Genomic DNA, 26,736 nt, shown 5'->3' with positions numbered 1-26,736 from the left:
TCATCACCACCTGTCTCTTACTAACCCTAACAGTATAATAGTATACATGGTAGGAGCCCAGCTGAATGTCTTTCTCCAGCCCCACATCCAATGGCTGAGATGTACACCCTCTTACCTAAGGTTGTGTATCCCCTTCTCTGCAGCTAGAGCCCACTTGGCCTGGGTTCCATTCCCCACCCCAGAAAAGCCTTCTACTACTGACTGGACTGGAGAATACATGCCTCAGTTCCGTTGTCCCCTGGCTGTGTAACTCTGAGGTCCATGTTCGACGTGGCTCCCCAGAGTTCTGTCATGGGAGTAAGCACCAGTCATCTGCAGTGTAACTCACTTGGCAACACATTCTTATATCGTCTTTTTCCTGTTCCCTGTCCCATCTGTCCCTTGTTGACCAGTGCTTCCTGTCTCCTTGGGATCATGTCCTAAATAAACTACGTGCACTGAAATCTTTGTCTTAAGTTCTGCTTCTGGGGGAACCCACACTAAGACATGCTGAATCTTCCATATTTAGGAGGAACTGGTGCCTGTTGAAGATGAATTGTTGTGTTTGTTGGAGAAAAATTCATTTGTTATGCTGGAAGCACACAAATCCCACAAGAATACTGTATTGCCAATATTGTCTGTGTCTCTAGCTGAGCAGGTAAGGAGAGCTGCACTGATGCTGGAAGTTGTCAACACTTGTGAATGACTCTGGAGCCTTCTTGTGGACCTCCACCTTGGAGGAGGTGGCAAATGCTTAGTATTGTCCCAGGAGTCAACATGCGGGCACTCACACTGATCTCCATATCGTTGTGGAGAGTCAATGTCAAGACCCTCTGCCCTTCAAAGCTGTCACATTGTATGCGCCTTAGACGCCACCTAGCAGAAGAAAGCCAGGTTTACCTTTGGACACCAACAGCATTCTTTCCATTCATTCATCCTCCTGACTTATCAGACCCTGCTATGAATGACTTGATTGTTCTTCAACTTATAATTTACCCTCAAAATTTGAAGATTTTCTGCCCATTCAAAATAATTGATTTTGCCTTTTTGGAAAGCAGCTCACAAAGATATTACTTGAATAAATAAAAATTGATACATTTTTAGGAAGCGTGTATTTGGAGGTGTCCGTTGGACATACCAATCATTTGTTGACATACCTATCACACTGTCTGGAATGACACCTCAGTTTTGTCCCTTTTCTTTCAAAGTAGGCCTTTGGGAATCACGTTTACTTTTATACTGAAACATGATTTTTCCTCTCAAGAGTTTGTCTTTTGTATTTAGCAAAAAAAGCCTTCTCCATTCTGTAGAGAAAATCCCCAAATTGTGCAAAACCTCTGGAGAAAGTACTGAGCCCAGGACATCAGCATTCCAAGAAAAAGACTCTGCACACAGTGTCTGCAATTGTGTGTTTAACTGTTAAATGCAGATGTAGTGAAATTAATAGCTCTTTCAAAATGTACAATATAGTGAATGGGTGTTGCCAATACATTATAATTACCCCGGACTTGTGTGAGGTGGATCCTTTGGATGAGAACTGGCTTTCTCAGATGAAGGGAATCCTGTCTGTGAATGAAGAAGACAAGGAGGAACATAGTATTCTTGGGAGAGGCTGCCCTGGTTTTCATGATGTCAGTGGTCCTTTAACCCAAAAGCCCACAGATGTTCTCCCTAATTAACCACAGAAAGTATAATTACCACCCCTCAAGAATCTTGCTGACTTCATTTTTTCACTAAGTTCTTGTTCAGAAACCAAGATTGAGAGGAATTACTCCCAGAACCAGTGTGCAGTACTCACCTTTGAGACTTTTGACCTCTTTGCTTTCTTTCACAGCTTGTTTTTTCCTGCCTGTTTTTCCTGTCTTCTTTCAGGCTAAGCCTCCCTCCTTTTGGTAGAGGCTTTTTTATACCATTTGGGAACTGGTTTGGATAAGCTACCTTAATGAAGGACCACACATCCCTCCAGAGATGATAAAAGACTTTTTGTCTTTTTTGGTAAGTCTTTTCTGGAATAAAGATCAGTGTCTTTCTGGATCAGTCTTGGTTTCCACAGATTTTACATTCTGTATGTGAGGCACATATTCTAGTGAATTTACTTTCAAATTGGTCTGCATGCCTAGTTTAATATTTTGATCTGCATGTCTAGGTTAAAATTTTTGTGAACAATCTTATCTTGGTTTCTTTTGATTTTATTTGACTCTTTATCCTTGTTTCTGAAATTATCCCAAGAGAAAAAGTAAACATTCTAAATGGTGGGTCAGGATGGCTAACTAAAAACTCCCATGGCAGTTGTCACCCTCTAAAACACTGGCCTAACCCCTGAAATTCCATGACAGGATTTATAGGATTTTCTCTACTCTTGCAAGATTAATGAAAAACAGAATGGTTGCAGGGTGCGGTGCCTCATGCCTGTAATCCCAGCACTTTGGGAGGCCAAGGTGGGTGGATCACGAAATCAAGAGATCAAGACTCTCCTGGCCAACATGCTGAAACCTCGTCTCTATTAAAATACAAAAAAACAAAATAATTAGCCAAGCATGGTGGTGTGTGCCTGTAGTCCCAGCTACTTGGGAAACTGAGGCAGGAGAATTGCTTGAACCTGGGAAGTGGAGGTTGCAGTGAGCCGAGATTGTGCCACTGCATGAGAGCCTGGCAACAGAGCAAGACTCCATCTTAAAAAAAAAAAAACAAAAACAAAACAGAATCACATTCTCAAACATTAAAGCATGCTAGGTTTTCTGGGACTCCAGCTGGTTATATATTATGGCACATATTTTTAACTTGCTGGGAAAATTACATCAAGGAAAATTCAGCTCTCCAATAGTCATTATTTGAAAAACCTGCAATTATAGAGTTAACATGTAGAGTGTTCTAAGTTCTCTGTATACCTCCCTCTGTTCTTCTTCTGCCCATTCACTGTTTATGGAATTTTGGCCTTTGCCCCAAATCTTAAAGAGTTTTCAAATTAATGGCTTTATAAATTACAACAGCTTCATGATATCAACAAGTGAGATAATCTTTAGAAATAAAAATTTAATTCTAAAATACTGTGTGTTAAAAAAAATAAGAAATATAAATTTAGGTTTACCTGACTTACAACTGTGTACAATGACAGAATACTTAATTAGTAGTTAATATAAGAGAAAAATAACTAGATAAATATTTATGAGATTAGGCTCTCAGATCAAACAGGTCAAAATCTTGACCTTACAGCAATAATCTAAGGTATGTCTAGCACAAAGATTTTGCTATTTCTGCCACGCAAAAGCAAAAAATAAAAATTATAAATAATTTAAAACCACTAAAAATCTTTCCTGTCCACACTTGCTAGTCAAGCAAATCACACTGGAAAACAGAAAATAGATTTGCTACTAATTCAAGGTTACACGGAGATTTTATTTCTCTTATACAATTTATCCAGTCCCAGCTTAAATGTAAACATTGAAAATATAACCCTAAACTCATTTGAAACTTAAGAAAAGATGAAAAAAGTTTTTTAAGAAGTCAAACTGCCATGGAAACTGCTTTACCCAAACTGCGGTTCACAGCACTTATTAGATTACCTATCGTGGCAAATAAATTTTAGCCATGTTTTACATTTTGCAAAAAAATATAATTTGGGTCCAACTGTCTTTTATAAACTGGTGGATTAGTATTACTATCTCATGACTAAAAGTCTAAATAAAAAAACCATAAGATCTGTTATTTGTGTGTGTATATGTGGTCAGATGTGTTTATGCATATACACATGTATTTTGTTATATGTTTTGTCTTCATAGTAAAATCTGGTGTACTGATTCAGAAATCCCTTAAGAAAGTCTATTTAGATAAATGGCCTCATGAAATATACAATAATTAACCTAAATGCTTTTTAATTCATGTGGCTTAATTAAATCTGTGATAAATAAACTATTCTAAAATTAGTGGTAAAATAAAAATAGAAATATCTTCAAAATGGTCAGTGTACATTTTACCCGGGTTAACTGGTCAGATGGTTTTATATTCGTCTCTTCTAGAAATCAGTGAAAAAACAGTGTTTTACTCCAACGTAACTTGAAATTAATAAAAGTCCTGATGTGATGTAGTCAGTTATGATTCTGGTTGCATGTAATAAAAATAACCAAGTTTCATTGTCAATTGGGACCTTTGATCAGATTTTAAACCATGGCTATTCCAAGTTTTGTCATTCACAGTTGTTTTGAAAATTTCTCTAAAAGCGTTTGCAATCTGTTATAGTCCAAAACGGCTTTTCATAGAAAATATCAAATACTCTTGAACACAGAATTCTGATAAATTTTTTGAGACAGGGTCTCACTCTGTTGCCCAAGCTGGTATACAGTGGCACAGTCTTGGCTCATGGCATCCTCGACCTCCCAATCCTCTAATCTCAGCCTCCTGAATAATTTTTGTATTTTTTTATAGAGATGGGATTTCTCCATATTGCCCAGGCTGGTCTCAAACTCCCAAGGTGAAGCGATCTACCTGCCTCAGCCTCCCAAAGTGCTGGGATTGCAGATGTGAGCCACTGTGCCTGGCCAAATTTTTGATAATTTAAGATCAGTAGACTAAATAAAAGTCTCCAGAGCTCAAATATATAAACTGATGGGTTTATAAAACTGTTAATCAAGATTAAACAAAGCAAAACAATTACATGAAACCAAGTGGTTCATGAAGATGATGTTTTTATGACTTTTCTTTGAAACATTATTGGTTCTGAAATATTTCGTTTTCCAGATTTAAGAACACTTTATCTCGTAAGCTACCTATAGTTTACAAAAATTCAGTAAAGTATAATTTTTTGAACAAAGATGGAAGCATTCATTTCTTCTCCCTACTTGATTCCTGCAAAATTTGGAAAGTATTTGTGAGTATCCTTTTATTTTTACTCGACCGATATCTGTTTCTCTTCATAAACAGAATGCCATTGAAAACATTGATTATATTATTAACGGTTTGACCAAAATCTCATATTTAAGAATGTGCATAAAATGCCTGGCTTCCATTGCTTCCAGCCTGACAGTGAATGAGTAAAACTTGTCACTTCTTGGCAGGCTCAAGAACTTTAAGATTGGAAGTAAACTCTGAAACCTCTCTTGCTTTGGCCTCAAGAGGTTTTTAAACCTGAACTTTCTGTGGATTAATGTAGAGAGAAAGTTCTGTTTCTAAAGAAAAACTATAATGTGTCTGTTAGTAGATTGTAAATCTGTGCATTCTTTTCAAGTTCTTGTTATCTACGTGTAGATTACACTAGATCCTGAATTTTCCTAACGTATTTCTCCTAATTTGGCAACAACTCTCCAACTAAAAGCAAAAGCTGCTCTGTTACTAAAGCCCTATGAGCTGAAACTAGATAAATTTTAAAGAATAAATTTGTGCCTGGTGTATGGATCCCAGAAAGAGTTCACCAAACCAACTGATGTCATGACCAAAGACATTCAAACTACAAAGCACTAGAAGTTAATGTTTTCATGCCAATTTTCCCAGGTCATTAGAACAGATTTTCCCAGGTCATTGGAACAAGACTCCATGTGATGAGATTTTTACCCCTCCTCCTCCTTAATGCTATATTTTTCACTTGGCAGAATAATGATGTGAATGAAAATTCACAATCAATAGCTTAAGCTCATAAGTATCCTTTGGTTAAATGAGAAAATGACTGTGTTATTGTCAATACTATATGCTGTACTGGATAAATTTCTCCAGGAAATTAGAAATTTGTAGACACAAAAGAAGAAGACAGGCCACAGGGTTACACCATCTCACCTGATTCCCTATGGTCATTTGATTTATTCAATTAGTTGTCTGTAAGCCTAGGTTAATGGCTCAAAGCCATTATACAAACTAGAATTTTCCTATTACTATTTACTTCATAATTTCCTTTTTTAAACTGTGTATCCATTACTTAAGTTTTTTTTTCAAAAGTACAACTCCTAACAGAATAATGCCGGTACAGCACTTTGAGATGATAGCAAAAGATTGCAGAACAGACAAAATCGAACTTAATAATGAACTCCAGGTAGACTTAGCCTGAAAACTACTCCCTTCAAATCTCCCTTGTTGCTCCAAATGTGCCTAAAAGGATTTTGACACTGACTCTTAAGTGCCAATTACCTCCTGCCTCAATGTGATCCAACCACCTCTGCTGTGATCAAATCACCTGACTTCGTGATCCAACCACCTCGGCTTCCCAAAGTGTTGGAATTACAGGCGTGAGCCACTGCGCCTGGCTGATTTTATAAATTTTATGCCGAATTCTGACACCTTATAGTATATGGCAGAGATAAGTATGAAATTTCTTAATCAATAAGTCATGTTAACTTGAAAAATATTTGGGTGAATTATTTAATTTATAAGTACTCTTTAAGTTTAAGCCAAATTTCTTGCCTGGTGATCAAAAACACGTAACAAAATACATGTACAAACACATAAACACACACATACACACTCGTACAAATGAAGATCTGGGTTAGGGATTGGGGTGTTAAAATAAAAGCCTTAGACAAGTTCAATTTAACAGAGTTTAGTTGGGCAGAAAAAGTTCATAAACTGGGTAGCACTCAGGACAAAAGTGGTTCAGAATCCTCCACCCCACATGGGGGTGCAAGCTATATTTATAGCCAGAAAAAAATGACATACAGAGAGCCTTTGTTGGCTGCAGTCAGCATTTGCCTTATTTGATCATGTTTTCACAGGTTTCAGCCTGAGACTGGCTGCAGGAACCTTCAGCCAAGACTTGGCTCCTTGACACAAGAATGTATACTCTTGGCTTATAGTTTGTGTTCACATTCAGTCATGTTACAGTTCACCATGTACAGAGGCAGCTTTATGCCCAACTTGATTTAACAATTACCTGCTGTGGAGAGGGAGCTATGTGAGACTAACCAAAGGCATGAGCAATGACACCACCTTCTGTCATCATCACGATGAATTTGTTTGATCTCAGTATGGTATTCATAATTCACAATGTCAAAATAATTACATGATTCTCATGTTTTCTTCAAGGTTTTGCTACTCCAATCATAATGAGACTAGTTGATGTACAAAGAATGGGCTGCATACTAGTATGTAAGACTTTTAATTGAGTACAACACATTAGTGATGACATCATGGTGGTTATCAGAAGGATAATACCAAGAAACTGAAATGCACTCCTTAACAGGAATTTCAGCAAAGAAAACATTAAAATCAAACAATTCAAAATTCATGCAATAGAGAGAGCACTACAGTCATCAAGTCCTATTGGTCATAGTCTTTGTTGGGGCATGATGATGATTACGAGCCATATTTCACAGTGAAGTGGCCTGATTCAAAGGGGTATTCATGCTTTAAGTTGGTCTGTGTTTTACTCCATTTATATTGTTATAAATAAATACCTGAGGCTGGGTAATTTAAAAAGAAAAGAGGTTTATTTTGTTCACAGTTCTGCAGGTTATACAGGCAGCATGGTGCTGGCATCTACTTCTAAGGAAGCCTCAGGAAACTTACAATCATGGCAGAAGGCCAAGAGGGAGCTGGCCATCACATGGTGAGAGTGAGCAAGAGAGAGACGAGGGAGATGCCAGCCTCTTTAAATAATCAGAACTTGGCCAGGTGCAGTGGCTCATTCCTGTAATCCCAGCACTTTGGGAGGCCGAGGTGGGTGGATCACGAGGTCAGGAGATTGAGACCATCCTGGCTAACACGGTGAAACCCCATGTCTACTAAAAAACAAAAAATTAGCTGGGCATGGTGGCAGGTATCTCTAGTCCCAGCTACTCGGGAGGCTGAGGCAGGAGAATGGCATAAACCTGGGAGGCAGAGCTTGTGGTGAGCCAAGATCACTCTGCGCCACTGCACTCCAGCCTGGGTGACAGAGACTCCATCTCAAAAAAAAAAAAACAAAACAAAACAGATCTTATGTAAACTCAGCATAAGAACCTGCTCGTGACCATGAGGACAACACCAAGCATTCATGAGGGATCTGTCCCTATGACCCGAATACCAAAATACCTCCTAGTGGGCCCACCTCCAACATTGGAGGTCACATTTCAATGTGATATTTGCAGGGGAAAAAACATCCAAAGCCTATCAGTGGGGTAACACAAGTCATAGTAACCTGGACTAAATGAAACATAACAATTAGAAAATCTTGGAATGATGCCAACCATCATTCAGGGAGCCTACAAATCAGCCACATGCTGCTCCCAAAAGCACATCATGTGTTTCTTTCCCCTGAGAAATTCTCTTAGTGTATTCAATGGCAGTGTTTATAGAAACAGTATTACTGGCCACCTTTTAAATTAAGTTCTCCATGGTAGTAAAATCAGGGGAAAGATAGGTGGAACATTCAGTTTTGTTCAGCACCACACACAAGTCCCAAGTATGGGCAAAGTGATGATTGAAAGCTGTATCATGTTCCACCAGGTGTTTTTGTTGGACACAAACATTCTCATCCACCAGTTGAAGGGTGGCCTCTACCTGTCTAAATCCCGGTGAAGTCTGACTGTCCCCCAAATCCAAAATTTTCCCAACTTACAGATTAGCTTCAAATTCCACACAATTGGCACCCCACTACCACCAATCTGAGGCCCCAAGAACCCCACTGGAACCTTGCCTCAGTGGAAACTAACTCATCTTCATCTATTTCAAGGTTGGTAGTAATTTCAGCTATTGACTGCTTTGACCTCTGATTGTGGTAAATATTATGGGAACTTTTAAGGAAAGCTATTTGGAAGGCAGGACTGAGCCAGGTTAAATAATGACGTCCAAACCAGCAAGGAGGCAGAACAAAGAAAATTCTCTGTGGACCCAGGGGATACCCTGGGAGCTGGAAAAGGGGTCACCTCGTGGCATGTGAACCGAGCTCAGTTGCATCAGCTTACCCCTAAGTCTGCCTAGCTCCTGATCAAGTTGCAGAGGGAAACTTACTCTTATGTGGTACACTTACAGCTGTGCAACCTGCAATGTGCTCTAGATGGAGCAGCTCTAAGATGTCAGAGCTAGCAACAGCCTAGTCCCTGAGGCACTCTGTGGAGTACCACATGCCCCTCACCGACCTGCATCTGTGGGGTACCACATGCCCCTCACCGACCTGCATCTGTGGGGTACCACATGCCCCTCACCCACCTGCATCTGTGGGGTACCACATGCCCCTCACCCACCTGCATCTGTGGGGTACCACATGCCCCTCACCGACCCGCATCTGTGGAGTACCACATGCCCCTCACCGATCTGCATCTGTGGAGTACCACATGCCCCTCACCCACCTGCATCTGTGGAGTACCACATGCCCCTCACCCACCTGCATCTGTGGAGTACCACATGCCCCTCACCGACCTGCATCTGTGGAGTACCACATGCCCCTCACCGACCTGCATCTGTGGAGTACCACATGCCCCTCACCGACCTGCATCTGTGGAGTACCACATGCCCCTCACCCACCTGCATCTGTGGGGTACCACATGCCCCTCACCGACCCGCATCTGTGGGGTACCACATGCCCCTCACCGACCTGCATCTGTGGGGTACCACATGCCCCTCATCCACCTGCATCTGTGGAGTACCACATGCCCCTCACCCACCTGCATCTGTGGGGTACCACATGCCCCTCACCGACCCGCATCTGTGGGGTACCACATGCCCCTCACCGACCCGCATCTGTGGAGTACCACATGCCCCTCACCCACCTGCATCTGTGGGGTACCACATGCCCCTCACCGACCCGCATCTGTGGAGTACCACATGCCCCTCACAGATCTGCATCTGTGGAGTACCACATGCCCCTCACCCACCTGCATCTGTGGAGTAGCACATGCCCCTCACCCACCTGCATCTGTGGAGTACCACATGCCCCTCACCCACCTGCATCTGTGGAGTACCACATGCCCCTCACCGACCTGCATCTGTGGAGTACCACATGCCCCTCACCGACCTGCATCTGTGGGGTACCACATGTCCCTCACCCACCTGCATCTGTGGGGTACCACATGCCCCTCACCCACCTGCATCTGTGGGGTACCACATGCCCCTCACCCACCTGCATCTGTGGGGTACCACATGCCCCTCACCGACCCGCATCTGTGGAGTACCACATGCCCCTCACAGATCTGCATCTGTGGAGTACCACATGCCCCTCACCCACCTGCATCTGTGGAGTACCACATGCCCCTCACCGACCTGCTTCTGTGGAGTACCACATGCCCCTCACCGACCTGCATCTGTAGAGTACCACATGCCCCTCACCCACCTACATCTGTGGAGTACCACATGCCCCTCACCGATCTGCATCTGTGGAGAACCACATATCCCTCACCGATCTGCATAGGAAGGTGGGTGAGAAATAAATTCTCTTCTGAAAATTAGCGAAAATTTAAAAAACTATACAAAACAAAAATAACCATTCACAGTCTCTGGAAATGGTCCCAAGAGCACACAGCAAATAAAATTTTACTCACATGCAGGAATTCAAGGAACTTCAAATTAGACAAACATAAAGAGATCCACAGACACATCATAGTAATGATGCTGAAAGCTAAAGACACATGGGAAACGCTGAAAGCAGAAGTGAGATAAAGAAAGAGGAGCCATTGAGCTTAAAAGGGGTCCTCTAAAACTGTTATAAATAGGAGGAATCCCAAGGAGACTAACAGCTGATTTCTCACCAGAAACAATAGAGGCCAGGAAGAAGAGGAATAACATATACAATGTCTGAAGAAAATATCTTATATTCACCATGTCTATGGTTAAAAAATGAGGGTGAAACAATGACATACCTAGATTAACAAAACTGAAATAATTCATTGCTACCAGACCTATCTTACAAGACATATTAAAAGAAGTTATTCAGGCTGAAAATGATAACCCCAGACAATAATCCAAATTTACACACACACACACACACACACACACATGCACCAGTAAAGGTAAATATGAAACTCTAAAACTAATATATTTTATATTATGAAAATAATAAAAGGCAGCATAAATGCACATTTTTCTATTTTTTCTCTGGATTTTGAAAACAATTTATAAAACAATGTCTATTTAATGTATTGTTTGTCCTGTGACATACAAAATTTAATATGTTTGCCAATAACAATCTAACCAAGATGACTGGGAACAAAGCTGTATTGGGTTAAGACAACAACTCCATATATCACACTACAGACAACTCGAGTCTATAAAAACAAATGAAGAGAACCATAGATGATAAATAATAAGGTTAACTTAAAATTTTAAATATTTATGTGCTTTACTTTTTCCTCTCAGCTTCTTAAAAGATATGGTTATATGATGCAATAATTGTAACAATGTATTGTTGAGTTTTTAGTATTTATAGATGTAATATAAATAAGAATAATACCTTAAAAACGTACATTAAGAAGGGTATAGAACTACATAGGGTACAAAGCTATGTGCAGAAGGGTGTGAAGCAAGGTAGGGGTAATGTTTTTGTGTCTAACTGAAACTATTCTGAATTAGCATGAATCTGAAGCTGATTCTGATAGGTTAAGATGTATAATGTAAGCCCAAGAAACTGACTGTGATAATAAGTCAAAAATACAGTACTAAAATCATTAAAGAAATGTAATTGTCATTTTAGAAAATATTCACTGTTGCCGGGTGCAGTGGCTCACACCTGTAATCCCAGCACTTTGGGAGGCTGAGGTGGGTGGATCATGAGGTCAAGAGATTGAGACCATCCTGGCCAACATGGTGAAATCCCATCTCTACTAAAAATACAAAAATTATCCAGGCGTGGTGGCGGGCACCTGCAGTCCCAGCTACTCAGGAGGCTGAGGCAAGAGAATCCCTTGAACCTGGGAGGCAGAAGTTGCATGAGCCGAGATTGCACCACTGCACTCCAGCCTGGCAACAGAGTGAGACTCTGTCTCAAAAAAAGAAAAGAAAATATTCACTGTTTGCAAAAGGAAGCAGAAAACAGGACTGAAGAGTTAAAAGGACATATGAGGAATAAAAAACAAAAATTAAATGTCTGATATGATCCAACTATATCAATAATAATATTAAATATGACTTGATTAAACAACCTAATCAAAAGTTAATTCTTGTCAGACAATAAAAAATAAGATCCTCTATGCCATCTACCAGAGTAACATTTTAGATTCAAAGATATAAATAGAGTAAAAGGATGGAAATACATATATTATGCAAACAGAAACCCTGAGAAATCTATTCTAAAGTAGCTATACTAATATTGGACACAATGACTTTTAAAACAAAAAATAATCTGACCAGGTGCAGTGGCTCATGCCTGTAATCCCAGGAGTTCGAGAAGCCAAGGTGGGCAGATCACCTGAGTTCAGGAGTTCTAGACCAGCCTGGCCAAGATGGTGGAACTCCGTCTCTACTAAAAATACAAAAATTAGTTGGGTGTGATGGCATGTGCCTATAATCCCAGCTACTCAGGAGGCTGAGGCAGGAGAATTGCTTGAAACTGGGAGGTGGAGGTTGAGTGAAAGTTATATTATTTCCTCAGTGAGCTGAGATCACGCCATTGCATGCCAGCCTGAGTGACAAGAGAGAAACTCTGTCTAAAAAAAAAAAAAATTGTTTTTAGAGATAATGTGGGATATTTTACAATAATAAAATGACCAATCCATCAGAAAGAAAGAAAGCACAAGTATAAACATATATGTACCCAATTAAACATCACCAAAGTACATGAAACAAAAACTGACAGAAATGACAGCCAAAATTGATGATGAGTGGAGACTTCAATACTGCACTTTGACTAATGGATAGAAAAACTATGCAGAAGAGCAACAAGGAAACAGAAGACTCAAACAACTTCATAGTCCAGCTAGACCTGAAAAACACATGCAAAACATTCCACACAACAAGAGAAGCTACATTCTTCTCAAGGGCTCATCAACATTGTCCATCATAGACTCTACACTAGGCCATTAAAGGAACTGAACAGCATGTACTGCAATCACAATAGAGTGAAACTAGAAGTTAATAACAAAAAAGTAGGGAAACCCAAATACGTGGATATTAAACAACACACATCCAAATTACTAATCAAAGAAGAAATCAAAACAGAAATTTGAAAATATACTTAGAGGAATGAAAATGAAGTCACAACATACAAAACTTAATGAAAGACAATTAGAGACATGCTTACAAGGAAATTTATTGCTGTAAATACAGATAATAAAAAAGAGAACTATTTCAAATCAATGACATAACTTTTGACATAAGGACACTGGGAAAAGGAGAGGAAATGGAAGCTAAAGTAAGCAGAAGGAAGGAAATAATAAAGATCATAGCAGTAACCAATGAAACAGAGACTAGAAAAGCAATAGAGAAAAACAATGAAACCAGAAGCACATTCAAACAAGCCTAACACAACTGACAAACCTTATTGTCATGAAAATGAATTTTGGGTATACGACCAAGATGTAGTGAGTTGTAGGACACAGGAACTGGAGGACCAAGATAACTGCTGTTGCTAGGATCATCCCCCTGCATCCCCTCACCTAAAAATGTTGACCAGATTGTAGGAAACCCGAACAATTCCTTTAAGTATAAAGTAAATAAATTAAGAAAGCAATTTAGATGGCTTTTTTTCTTTTATCCCTTGTTATTTTCATGATATAAAAGGTTAGACAGGCCTGCACTGCAAATGTGGAGATCTGTGTCATCTTTCTGCTGCCAAGACTATCCCAGTAAGTTCCTCCTGAATAAATCTTTGACTATCTACCAGCCTGGAGTGGTCTGTCTCTTTCTTTGGTCTGAGAGCTTCATCTCCATTATGTATGATAGCTCAGTTCTGGCAGGGAGTTTTCCTAACATTTTTCTACACTGACTAGAAAAATAGAGAGAAGACTCAAGTAACTAAAATCAGAAATGAAAGAGGATATATTACTAGCAGCATTGCAAAAAAAAAATACATTTAAGGAAAAATAATATGCAATGGTAAGCCAATATATTAGGTAACTTAGATACAATGGAAAAATTTCTAGACACAAACCAGTGACACTGATGCAATAAAAAATGCTCTCACTAGACATGATAAGCAAAGAGATTGAATTATTAATAAAGAAACAACTCCACACCAAGAAAAGCCCTAGCCCAGAAAGTTCACTGGTGAATTTTGTCTAATATTTGAAGAATATTTAGGATCAATTCTTTTAAACTCTCCAAAAAATAGGAGTGGTGGAGACATGTCCCAACTCATTCTATGAGGCCAGTATTACCATATTATTACCATGATAGCAAAGCCATCCAAAGACATCATGAGGAAAGAAAAATTCAGACCAATATATCTTATGAATATAGATGCAAAACTCTTCAATAAAATACAAGCAAACAGAGAGGCCAGGTGCGGTGGCTCATGCCTGTAATCCCAGCACTTTGGGAGGCTGAGGTGGGGGCATCACGAGGTCAGGAGATTGAGACCATCCTGGCTGACACAGTGAAACCCTGTCTCTACCAAAAATACAAAAAATTAGCCAGGCATGGTGGTGGGCACCTGTAGCCCCAGCTACTCCTGAGGCTGAGGCAGGAGGGAGAATGGCATGAACCCAGGAGGTGGAGCTTGCAGTGAGCCGAGATCCTGCCACTGCATCCCAGCCTTGGTGACACAGCAAGACTCTGTCTCAAAAAATGAAATAAATAAAATAAAATAAAATAAAATACAAGCAAACAGAATACAGAAACATGTAAAAATAATTATACCTCATGACCAAGTTGGATTCATTCCAAGTATACAAGGTTGGATAGCAGCCAACAATTATTTAATCTAATACACTATACCAACACAATAAGCAAAACCACAGTCATCTCAATAGTTGCAGAAGCAAAATCCAACAGCCTTTCATGATGAAATATTCAACAAAGAAGGAAAGAAGGGAACATCTTTAAACTAATAAAGGACATATGAAAAACCACAGCCAATAGCATACTTAATGTTGAAAGCCTGTATACTTGTATCCTAAGATCAGGAACAAAATAGATAAATCCACTCTCACTACATCCATTCATCATTGTGTTGGAGGTGCTAGCCAGGACAATTTGGCAACAGAAATAAATGTAAGCCATCTACATTACAAAAGGAGAAGTGGGCCAGGCATGGTGGCACATGTCTGTAATCCCAGCACTTTGGGAGGCTAAGGTGGGTGGATCACCTGAGGTCAGGAGTTCGAAACCAGCATGGCCAACATGGTGAGAACCCATCTCTACCAAAAACACAAAAATTAGCCAGGTGTGATGGTGTGTACCTGTAAACCCAGCTACTTGGGAGGCTGAGGCACAAGAATCGTTTGAACCCAGGAGGTGGAGGTTGCAGTGAGCTGAGACTGCACCACTGTACTCCAGCCTGGGCAACACAGCCTGACCCCATCTCAAAAAAGAAAAAAAAAAACTGAGCTGGTGCATAACTTAAATAAACAATCCTCCTGTTTTCCATATCAGTCTCTCTAGTCCTCAGTTCCCTGCAACATTTTCGTCGACCATGAAGGGACCGGAGATGGCAAGTTTACTGTCTCCTTTGCCTCTAGGGGCTAGAGCCCCAGGCCTCAGGAGATCTATGACCCGAGTCGCCACCAGGAGAACTTCAGCCCAGAGAGCAGATGGGCTTTCACGTGACCCGGCGCCCCTACCCAGCAGAGAAACAGAAACTTAAGAAAGGCTCCAGGATGATTCCAGAAACAGTGCGCTTCAAGAACTGCAGTAAAGTTTTAAGGCCCAAGGAAGGACCCATCCCATAAGGATGGAGGAGGAGCCTGATCACCTCCCGAGGTGTGCCTAATAGTCCAACCCAGAGAGGCTAAAGGCGGTGAGAAAGGATCGCCAATTCAGATGAAACCCACACCCCAACAAACACAAGATGTGAGACTGGATTGCTAACTCGGTTAAGAAAAAGAAACTAGAGACGGTGAGAGTGGTTTGCCACCCCAGTTAGGTACACAAGAACTAGGAATAGAGAAGCGTGTGAAAGTGTGTGAATGAAAAGGCCTAATTAAGCTCATCAGCCACGAAGTAAGGAGTCACAGATCTCTTAGCGTAGACTGTGTGCTCCGAGCAAAGTGTAAGGCCGACTACAAACTGTAGTGATCTGCATACGGCTTATAAGAACTGTCCTACAGCTCCGAGTTGTAGCAGGAATAAGGAACTCTCCAAAGCCAAGCAGGCTCTGAAAACTCCCATAATAGGAGATGGTATAGTAGGCCGAAATGAGAGGAAAGAGTGTGCTGTGCCTTAAAAGAAAGAACAGGAAGAAAGTCATCAAAACTTACCCCATCAGAGTGAATGTTGCAGAACTTTAAGAAAGGTTTTGCAGAGGACTATGGAGTTAAGCTAACCCCATAGAGGTTGAGAACTCTCTGTGAATTAGAATGGCCTTCTTTTAGTGTTAGATGGCCAACCGAAGGAACTATAGATTAGGAAATAATTGGCTGTGTATTTAAGGTGGTGACAAGATTGAGAGGACAGCCAAGGCATCCAGATCAATTTCCTTATACGATTCATGGTTAAATATAGCACAGATAAGACTGGCCTGGATCCAGCCCTGTTTAGCAGCTTATCGTGAAACATGTGTAGCCTGAGCTCAGCCAAGAGTGAAAGTAAGAGCAGCTTCACTGGCAGACACAGAGTTAAAGAAGTCCCAAAGAGAGCAAGAAAAGTCAGTTTTGCAGGAGCTGCCAGAAAGAACAGAGATTCTTCCTCCATATGTCCCAGTCTACCCCCCTTTACTAAGTCCAACAGCTCCACAGGAGCCAGACTCAAGAGCCAGCATGCCCCAAGTTTCACCGCAAAGGGGAGGATCAGAGCGTTGAAAGGCCAGGGAAGGAAGTCAAGATAGTCAAGCAGGTTGTCTCAGATCTGGCGGTGCTCAAGCTCTGCAAATGCCTCTCTAGGAGACGCGAGGACCCATTTATTATGATGACAAAGACCAAGTGCAAAGAAGGCAATGGACTTTCATCAGTCATCCCTTTTCAACCACTGATGTTTTAAACTGGAAACACCATACTCCCTCCTACACAGAGAAGCCTCGAGCTCTTATTGATCTGATGCAATCCATCTTTCTGACACACAATCCAACTGGCCAGACTGCCAGCAGCTCCTTCTCATGTTATTTAACACTGAGGAGTGCCTGGGTGTAACCTAGGCAGCTCTCCGCTGGCTAGAAGCCCAGGCATCAGCAGACGCAGTGCATGCTCAGACATACACCCAAGGTGAGTTCCCAAATGCTGGCTAGAAGCCCAGGCATCAGCAGACGCAGTGCATGCTCAGGCATGATGCAGACGCAGTGCATGCTCAGGCACACACTCAAGGTCTGTTCCCAGACCAAGATCTTAACTAGGACCCAGAGGATGCAACTCAGCTTCAGTGTTTGCAGAGGTACCAAGAGGCACTTCTGCAAAGGCTGAGATGGTGGAAAGAAAGTCATTAACATAAAGAATATTTCAGAAGTGCTTCAAGGAAGTGATGAGAGCCCTAGCCAGTTTTATGAAAGATTGTGTGAGGCATACCGGCTTTCACCCCGTTTGACCCTGAGGCCACTGAAAATCAGCATATAGTGAATACGTCATTTGTAGGACAGGCCCAAAGTGATATCAAACAAAATCTTAAGAAGTTAGAAAGTTTTGGCCGGGTGCTGTGGCTCATGCCTGTAATCCCAGCACTTTGGGAGGCCAAGGTGGGTGGATCATGAAGTCAGGAGTTCAAGATCAGCATGGCCAAGATGGTGAAATCCCATGTCTACTAAAAATACAAAAAATTAGCCGGCTGTGGTGGTGGGTGCCTGTAATCCCAGCTACTTGGGAGGCAGAGGCAGAGGATTGCTTGAACCCAGGAGGCAGAGGTTGCAGTGAGCCAAGATCATGCCACCGCACTCCAGCCTGGGCGAAAGAGTGAAACTCCGTCTGAAAAAAAAAAAGAAGAAGTTAGAAAGTTTTGGGGGTATGAATGCCACCCAGCTTGTAGAAGTAGCCACTAAAGTGTATGTTAACCATGACCAGGAGGCAAAGAAAGAAGCAGATTGGAGGCTTAAGATCTGTTGGCAGCAGCCTTTACAGAAAAAGAGATTAGCAGTGTAAGATGACGTGGTCACAGATGTGGACATAGAATAAGTCAAGTTAGACAAGGATTTGAAAGTTGACCAAGGCTAGAGAAGGATCAATGTGCGAGATGCAAAAAGAAAGGACACTAGAAAGATGAATGTCCAGAAGGCAATGAAAGAAATGGCCAAGGCCACGAGACAAAGAGGCCATTGGCCAAAAGCTGCCGCCCCTTAGAGGAACCACATACTGATCTGATCAGGCTAGCAAGAGCTGAAAGATGTGAGGACTAAAACACACCGCGCTCCTTCACATTAGGCCTCCAAAAGCCCATCGTCACATTAGAAGTTGAAAGCAGCAAGATTCTGCTGTATCTATATTATAAATTTCTCACTGATGGCTAAGCCATTATATGAAGTTACAAAAAAAAAAAGAGAGAGAGAGAAAGAAACCCTCCTCTAAGAAACTGAACAGAAGAAGGAGCCATGCCTTCGTGACTTGTGAAAACTTGCTTATAGACTTTACCAAAATGCCCCGTGCCAGAGGCTATCAGTATATGCTAGCGTTTATTTGCATTTTTTCAGGATAGGTTGAGGCTTTCCCCACAAGGACAGAAAAAGCACGAGAAGTGACTAAAGTACTACTAAAAGACATTATTCCCAGGTTTTGACAGCCTGTAACTTTAAAGTCAGACAATAGGCCAGCATTTGTAGCTGAAATAGTGCAAGATTTAACAAGACTGTTAAAAATAAAATAGAAGTTACACACAGCCTATCGGCTGCAAAGTTCAAGAAAAGTAGAACGCATGAACCAGACACTCAAGCAGCTACTGAAGAAATATTGCCCAGAGACTTATCATGAGAGGTCAAAGGATAGTCCCCTCTTAAACCAAACCAGGGTCCCTCCCTTTAACCAGGGGCCTATTTATCTGTATTTTGATGCTTGTCAGGCAGCAGACCGACTCCCCTGTCTGTGGTAACCTACCTTTAGACAGATACTATAGAAATGACTACAAATATGTATGCATGCCAAGAGTAACTCCACTTTGTTCCCCTAGGACCCCAGAAAAAGATTGTTGGCATTGCATATCGTAGCACCCTAGCACACAACAAAGGTCAATTATGCTTTTACCAAAATGCCGGTGAAACCAGATTGTGAAGCAAAAACCTGTAATCCTGTAAATTTCACCCTTCTAAAGCCAGACTTACCCATGTAGACTGCATGTTACACCATTCATGTGTATATACACACATACCCAGCAATCCTCCTATATGTTATCAAAAAAAGAACCCAGAACCATCCAGCCCAGCAACAGTTCCAAATCTTTAAATCATTCTATAAGCATGTAGACCAGAAGTTACCAGAGCCTACTTCTTTAGCCAAAAACCTGTTTGCTCAGCTGGCTGAAAACACTGCCGGCAGCCTGGGCGTTTCATGTTATGTTTGTAGAAAGACTAACGTAGGAGACTAATGGCCTTAGGAAGCAAAAGAGTTAATGCCACAAGATAACTTAACTCTAATAGACTCTTCCCCCAAACCGATGCCCACAAGTTCAAGCATCTGACTCTTAAAAACTTCTATTATCAGGAGATAATGTGTTGCTCCCTGAAGAAAGGCTTTTACAGACGCAGTAGGAGAACTAACCTTCTTAGGACAGCAATATTATAATGAAACACTAAAGAAAACTTTGTGGCGAGGCAGAGATGACTCCAAAGCACCTCAACCAAATCCGTTCTCCTGTTTCTCTCCTCTAAACCACACCTGGTATCAGCTTGAAGCTCCAAATACTTGGCAAGCACCCCTTGGTCTTTATTGGCATCTGTAAGCCACAGGCATATCGACAGTTGCCAGCTAAATGGACAAAGTCCATTGTGTTTGAAACAATTAGACCATCTTTCTTCCTACTCCCACTTCAACAGGGAGAAACTTTAAGGTATCCCGTCTATGATGAAGTTAGAAGAAGAAGCAAAAGAGACGCAGACATAAAAAGGGATATAGAAATAAGAAATTAGAAAGACACAGATTGGCCCCCTGAAAGAATAATGCAATACTATAGGCCAGCTACCTAGGCACAAGATAGGTCATGAGGGTACTGCACTCCTATTTACATGCCTAGCCACATCATAAGTTTTCAGGCAGTACTTGAAATGATCACTAATGAAACAGCAAATGCATTAGATTTAATGGCCCAGCAAGCCACAAAAATGAAGAATGCTATTTATCAGAACAGATTAGCTTTAGACTACCTCCTAGCCCAGGAAGCAGGAGTATGTGGAAAGTTAAATCTAACTGATTTCTGCCTGGAAATTGATGACAATGGAAAGGCAATTATAGAAATAACTGCAAGAATGAGAGAATTACCCCATGTTCCAGTTCAAACTTGGAAAAGGTAGTCTCCAGATTCCCTCTTTGGAGGCTGGTTTTCCTCCTTCAGTGGATTCAAGACTTTAATAAGAATAGTCCTGGCCATACTAAGAATTTGCCCAATACTCCCTTGCCTCTTACCCCTCCTTGTTAGAAGCACTCAATCAGCTATAGAGGCAACAGTAGCTAGGCAAACTACCACTCAGCTAATGGATCTATATAAATATCAGCCTGTGCCTAAGGAAGAAAACTTGTCTCTTCAGGCAGAATTCAGTAATAGTGATGCCTTCTATTAAACTTCTTTTATAAAAGGCATCAAAAGGAGGAAACTGAGGCAGAAATTTAAAAATAAATATGCATTCATTCACTCCAAGAAAAGCAACAGGCAAAGCAAAGGTTAAAAAGAAAAGAACAAGTTTTCCTCTGCCTAGTAAGCTCACTTCAAAGGCAGTTATAACACTGTTAGAGAAGCAAAGGCCAAAGGAATAGGCTCCAGACCACCCCCACTTCCAGAGCAAAGTTAAAAGAAAAAAAAGCAAGAGAGAAAGACAAATTCCTTTACTGTTACTCCTTTCCCTGGCTTCTTAAGCATGATGATGTTTTACAAATTTCTGTATTTAGCCAGTTCTTATTTTTCTTTTGATGCAGCTACAAGGCCACTAGCTATGCAAGGCCACAAGTTATGACAAGTCAACAGTTATGCTATAGATTACGTGACCTGTCACTGTATGATTAACTGTTTTTGTTTTGCTTATGTAAGTTTGCTTAGAAAAGCCCTGCTCAGTCTTTGTTCAATGCTCAGCTTTTTAGATATGAATCCACGAATCCAGTGCATACCGAGTGGCGGCAAGCCACCCAGGTTCTGAGGCAAGAGACTGAGGACACGAGCTGTTCCAACATAATAAAATATAAAATAAGAATAGTTATACCAGATATAGATCTTAGATATGATTATATATGAATATTATTGATCATTAGTTTGTAGAAATTACTCTTTATTCCAATACTACAATAATCCTCGCTCTATAATCATAAACTAGGAAAAACCAGGCCATACAGAGATAGGAGCTGAGGAGACATAGTGAGAAGTGACCAGAAGACAAGAGTGCAAGCCTTCTGTTACACCTGGACAGGGCCACCAGAGGGCTCCTTTGTCTAGTGGTAATGCCAGCGTCTGGGAAGACGCCCATTGCCAAGCGGACCATGGTCTAGCGGTAGCGTTAGTGTCAAGGAAAAACACTTGCTACTTAGCAGACAGGGAAAGGGAGTCTCCCTTTTCCCGGGTAGTTTAGAGAAGACTCTACTCCTCCACCTCTTGTGGAGGGCCAGGCCCACCCGCGTTATCCAGAGGCCTAACCATCTCCCTGTGATGCTGTGTTTCAGTGGTCATGCTCCTAGTCCACCTTCATGTTCCATCCTGTACACCTGGCTCTGCCGTTTAGTTAGCAGTAGCAAATTAGTGAAAGTACTAAAAGTCTCTGATAAGCAGAAATAATAATGTAAGCTGTTTCTTTCTCCTCTCTCTCTCTCTGCCTTGGCTGCCAGGCAGGAAAGGGCCCCCTGTCCAGTGGACACATGTTCCATGTGGCCTTACCTATCATTGGAGATGGCTCGCACTCCTTATCCTGCCCCTTTGTCTTGTATCCAATAAATATCAGCATAGCCTGGCATTCGGGGCCACTATCAGTCTCCGCGTCTTGGTGGTAGTGGTCCCCCAGGCCCAGCTGTCTTTTCTTTTATCTCTTTGTCTTGTGTCTTTATTTCTATGCTCTCTTGTCTCTGCACACGAGGAGAAAACCCACCAACCCTGTGGGGCTGGACCCTACATACCCTAAAATAAACAATCGTCCTGTTCTCCATATCGGTCTCTCTAGTCTCTCGAGTCCTCTATTCCAGCACTTTTGAAGGCCAAGGTGGGCAGATCTCTTGAGGCCACGAATTCAAGACCAGCCTAGCCAACATGGGGATACCCCATCTCTATTAAAAATACAAAAATTAGCCAGGCTTTGTGGCACATGCCTGTAGTCCCAGCTCCTCTGGAGGCTGAGGCAGGAGAATCACTTGAACCTGGGAGGCGGAGGCTGCAGTGAGCTGAGATCCCACCACTGCACTGCAGCCTGGGAGACAGAGGGAGAATCGGTTTAAAAAGAAAAAAAAAGTTTTTTCTGTGACAGCAACACTTAGAACTTAAAAAAAAAAGTAAGATTACTTGCTAATATAATTGACTAGTTGGCCCACATTCGACTTTTCCCAACATTCCCGCAATGTGCCTGGTTGTCAAACCAGGATTTAATAACCAGATTCCACCTCAGTCAGGCGGATAGACACCAATCCCGATCCATCCTCCGCTCCCGCTTGGAACAGAATTTCCCGCCTCAATACCGCAATGTCTGGTGGGAAATGCAGTCTCGGCTTCCAATGACGTCACCAGCACAGGGCGGCAGGAAGGGCTCTTTGCGCTTGCGCCGCCCCGCCTACGCACGCCATCTTCCGCCAGAGAATCCCGGCTCCTGCTGCAATGGAGAGGCTGCTCTGGAAGCTCTGGCATTGGGGTCTTCATCCCTGCAGGTTGGTGGTAGGATGAAACAGGAGACAGCGGGCTTGGAGGCACCATAGGGGGGCGGGGCTGACGTGCCACTGTTGGTGGGAGCAGAGGCGTGGGCACATCTCGGGGGCGGGGCCTGACGCACAGGTGCGGGCCGCGGACCCAGGCTGGGGCTGAAAGGGCGGCGCTGCTGGGAGGGCGGGCGTGGGATCCCGGTACTGAAGCCAGTTCCAGAGACGCCGGAGCGGGTGGGCGAAGCCGGTGGCGCAGGGACGGGGTCTGCAGGCCGGCCGAGCCTGGGAGGTCTGCGGGGAGGCTGCGCTCCGGCACTGCATGGACCTTGTGCGGCGTTCCGTGCACGCCCTTGTAAGGTCAGCATACGGACAGTTGTAGGGAGATGCCCCTCATTCCCAGACGAGGAGTACGAAGCGCATGCACACCGTCCTACTACCTGGCGAGTGTATTAGTAGGGTTTCCCGGTGTGTTTTCAGCAAGTGAAGATTCTGCTTGTGTCCCCTTCCTACGCATCCCATCCCCGCTTTAGTTTATAGGAGTTTATACAAGATCTGGTTTCTAGGGAAGTTGGGGGTCCCAGATGATGATCCTGTTTTCTTTGTAATAAAGTAGGTGTTACAAAGTTTCGAGGAGGGCGCCTTTTAGGAATCCCACCTAAAAGAACACCTCTTTGGACTAACCCTCTCACTGGTACTTCAAAGCAGAGGAGGTGTCACAGGTGAAGATTCCAGTTTGTATGACCCAAGCAGTTATTTTCCCACTCCCCAGAATGGCCCAGATTTGGTTGATAAGACCTTATCCAATAGCTCTCAAACACTGGGTGGTAGCGGAAGGTTTGGACCAACATTCAGAAGGAAGAGGGGAGTTTGGCTGCGAATGACAGGCAAGGGCCAAAGAGATGTTACTTGTTGGAGGGGACTTAATAGTGTGGTCTTCGGTGGAAAAATATCCTGTTATACTTGAGAGGATCTGTCTGGAGTACTCTGTAAAGACACTTTCATTCCTTCAATCGTTTCTCACTGTTTCCAGTGGCTGAACTTTCTTAAAAGTAGTCTAGGCCAAGGCAGGAGGATCACCTGAGGTCAGGAGTTCAACACCAGCCTGGCCAACATATACTGAAACCTTGTCTCTACTAAAAAATACAAAAATTAGCTGAGTGTGGTGGTGCACACCTGTATAGTCCCAGCTACTTGGGAAACTCAAGCAAGAAAATCACTTGTACTGGGGAGGTGGAGGTTGCAGTGAGCCGAGATTGTGCCACCCTACTCTAGCCTGGGCAACAGAGCGAGACTCTGTCTCTCAAAAAAAAAAAAAAAATTCCTGTCACGAAATTTAGCGTCCAGTCACTAAATTTAGCATCCAGTGATATGCTGAAGCTCCCTCTATCCTGGTAGCTTTTCCTGGTAGTTCAGTAAGGGTTAGCCAAACTATTTCTACCTTATGAGAATGATGGAAAAAATTTGGCTTTGAGGAGCTGTGACTTGCCAGGGTCACATGATATACAGATGTTATGCATCCTGACTTTTTGGCTAGTGTTACTCATTTTGCTCCAATTAAGTCAAAACTTTTTTTTTTTTTTTAGATTTTTGTTGACACTGAAGTCAACTAAGAACAAATATTGCTTTAAAGTACTTTCTCAGCCCCTCCCTGCCTGCCCACCCCTCCTGCTGGAAAAAATAATAATAAAGTACTTTCCCTTGCCGGGCGTAGTATCTCACAGCTATAATCATAGCACTTTGGGAGGTCAAGACAGGAGGATCGCTTGTGCCCAGGAGTTTGAGACTGGCCTTGGCCACATAGGGAGACCCTATGTGTTTACAAAAAAAAAAAAAAAAATAGCTGGTTGTGGTGGCATCCACTTGTGGCCCCAACTACTTGGGGGGCTGAGGTGGGAAGATCACTTGAGCCCAGGAGGGCGAAGTTACAGTGAGCTGTGGTTGTGCCACTGCACTCCAGCCTGGGTGACAGAATGAGACTCTGTCTCAAAACCAACCAACCAACCAACCAACCAACCAAGCAGAAACATTTCCTTAACCATCTCTGTTCCTTTTTATCCCCAACTCTTTCTGTGAATTTTGTGACCTCAAGGACAAATAACAAGTGTTTCCTGCTCAGTGTCAGTAATCTGTTCTTGGAAATTATAAATTCTGTAGGAAAACAATAGCATATTTTACATACTTAAAAAGGGAAGATTAGACAGTGTCTCACTTCTATTCCAACCAGTGTCTTAAAATGTAAGTAAAATACAGTACAATGCTCACTCGCAAGAGATCCTTTTTGTGTATTATGTTTTTTTAAAGTCAACAGACATTTTTATGATGTAAAGAACTTTAAAACACAATTTACTAATATGCAAAGAGTTGCTTTTTATGATTAACATGGTCTCTTAGTAACAGCAGTCTCACTGATTTCCATCAAGTTGGCATTTATTGTGATTTGCCAAACTTCTACATGAGGTTGTGACGTTCTAGTGATTGTATTTGACAAGTAATTTCACATTATCTCCTTCACATGATTTTCTTACAAACATTGAGTTCTGGTGGCTTAGGTGTATCAGTTACTGTTTTCTGTCTAAAGAACCAACGAAACTCAATGGCTTAAAAAGAAGTGACCATTTTATTTGATAGAAGTTCTGTTGATTCACATTTTGGCTTGTGTTCACCTGGGCATTTCCTTTGCTAATGTTGTCTGGATCACAAATGAGGCTTTAGTCATCTGGTGCCTTCACTCACATATCTGGTGGTTCATGCTGACACTTGTCCAAGAAGGCAAGCACAAGTGGGCAAGTACTTTTCCAACCTATATTTTCATCATATTTTCTATGTCCCATTGGCCGAAGCAACTCAAACGGCAGAACCCCATTCATTATCAGAGCACACTCTATGAGGTCTTAGATACTGGGAGACTTGTCACTAGGAAACATTACTAAAACAGTATATCCCAAGAAATATACAATATGTACATTTTTCCCCCTATATAATCGTGGGCAGAAAATGTTGGGTTGCAAGATGCATTCTTTCAATGATTCTTAGGTATATAAAAGATGCATACTTTCGATGATGCATAGGTATATAAGAGATGCATCCTTTCGATGATGAGTAGGTATATAAAAGATGCATCCTTTCAGTGATGCTTAGGTATATAAAACATACATCCTTTCAATGATAAGTAGTTATATAAAAGATGCATCCTTTCAATGATGCTTAGGTATATAAAAGATTCATCCTTTCAATGATGCGTAGGTGTATGAACGATGCATACTTTCAATGATGCTTAAGTATATAAAAGATGCATACTTTCAATGATGCTTAGGTATATAAAAGATGCATACTTTCAATGATGCGCAGGTATATAAAAGATGCATCCTTTCAATGATGCGTTGGTATATAAAAGATGCATCCTTTCAATGATGCTTAGGTATATAAAAGATGCATCCTTTCAGTGATGCGTAGATATATAAAACATGAATCCTTTCAATGATGCGAAGGTATAAAAGCAAGATGTATTCTAGTGGAAACACCTATATGGAATCGTGTAGAATCTCCATATTAGTAGTGAAATTGTTAATGCAGCTGAATTATATTTCTACAATATTAATTTCATTGAAGACTAAATGTATATTTCTTTGGTTTAAGTTATTACATTGTTTCTTTGGATAAATTAATTGTCCCTAAATCAGTAGGTAATACACATTTTCATTAATCCCAAAATAAATTGTATGTATCTCTACTAATTAATGTACTTGTGGGTACATCTTCAGTGGGATATTTGTTGTCCCTTATTAAGGCATGAATGACTATTCTGTCACAGGGAGGTTTTGTTGTTGTT

This window comes from Pan troglodytes, chromosome 22 (genome assembly GCF_028858775.2).
Source record: "Pan troglodytes isolate AG18354 chromosome 22, NHGRI_mPanTro3-v2.0_pri, whole genome shotgun sequence".
NCBI classification, from domain to species: domain Eukaryota; kingdom Metazoa; phylum Chordata; class Mammalia; order Primates; family Hominidae; genus Pan; species Pan troglodytes.
This window is presented reverse-complemented; position numbering follows the sequence as displayed.